This window comes from Myotis davidii, unplaced genomic scaffold (genome assembly GCF_000327345.1).
Source record: "Myotis davidii unplaced genomic scaffold, ASM32734v1 scaffold26, whole genome shotgun sequence".
Taxonomy (NCBI): domain Eukaryota; kingdom Metazoa; phylum Chordata; class Mammalia; order Chiroptera; family Vespertilionidae; genus Myotis; species Myotis davidii.
In genome coordinates, this window is record NW_006299245.1 from 6,269,128 (window position 1) to 6,270,344 (window position 1,217).

Here is a 1,217-nt window from a genome sequence, read left to right on the forward strand (position 1 = left end):
AGCCATATATTTGATCCCCTTTACCTTTTAACACCTCTCCAATCCCCTTCCCTCTGGTAACTGCCATGCTATTGTCTGTATCTATGAGTTTTGGGTTATTTCTTTTCTTGTTTGTTCACTTGTTGCTTTCGGTTTTATATCGCACGTATGAGTGAAATCATATGGTTCTTAACTTTTTCTCTCTGACGTATTCCACTTAGCATGATATTCTCAAGATCCATCCACAATGTCGCAAATGACAGTATTTTATAACAAGGGACACTTTACTGCTACCATCACAGGAAGTTCCCATGGCTTTCGAAGCTCTGTAGATGAAGAGCATATTTCTTCTAAATCATGATATTACATATCCATTGATTTTTGCCTGAATCAGTCAATACTGTGATGACTTAAAAAGGATATGAATGATTCTGTTTTCATCATCCTTGATATCTGCTGGACTGCGAGCCAGGCTCTGCCTGTAGGGCTGTGTGGTGCCTTGTACCTCGCTGCCCCCTGAAGTCCTGTTTACCATCACAGAAGGCTGAAGGCATGTTTAGAACAGTAGGTTGCCAAGAAGACAGAGAGATTTGGAGCCCAGTCTTTTGATGTCAACGACACTGAATTGGTCTTTCAGTTCATCCTGTTTTGGCTTCAGAGAAATAAGACAATTGCTGGTGAGACTGGCACCATTTTGTGTAGTTTGTATACCTTGAACTCTCTCATCTCAGAGATCTTGCAGCTAAACTTGTTACTGTTTACACTGGACATGAAATCTAGATTTTCGATTTTAAAACCAAATTTGGACTCTTGATTCTGGAATCAATGTCAGTGGTAAGGGTTCTTCCTACATGCCGTGTTAAGGATGTGTGATCGGAGGAAGTTGGCATGACACCGGCATCTTCTCTGCTTTGAGTCCCCTCTTCAGGGTGATGTTGGTCTCCCCTTGCTTCTACGTACTCCCCAGGTTCTGAACTTTTCCAGACTCGATGACTAACTCTTCCATTCTGAAACCAAACGTGGATTCTCCACTCTTCAGGTGTTATTTCTAAAACAAGCTTTTGTTTGGCAGTGTAACCTGGGTAAGGTTTTTGGCTGAATGCTTTGATGAGGATTTTCAACTGATCTTCTGTGAACTTCGTGCAGTTTTGTCTATGATCCGTTGCCATGGTCTTGTTTGGAGAGTGGTTGGGCGATGTTGGAAGAGAGTCCTGAAATCTCGGTCTTTAACCAGGATC

General features: G+C 42.1%; 1 pseudogene; it reads right to left on the bottom strand.

Annotated features, from left to right (window-relative positions):
- Positions 1 to 730: 730 nt before the first annotated feature.
- On the bottom strand, positions 731 to 1,148 carry LOC102775196 (annotated as a pseudogene).
- Between the last annotated feature and the right edge of the window lie 69 nt (positions 1,149 to 1,217).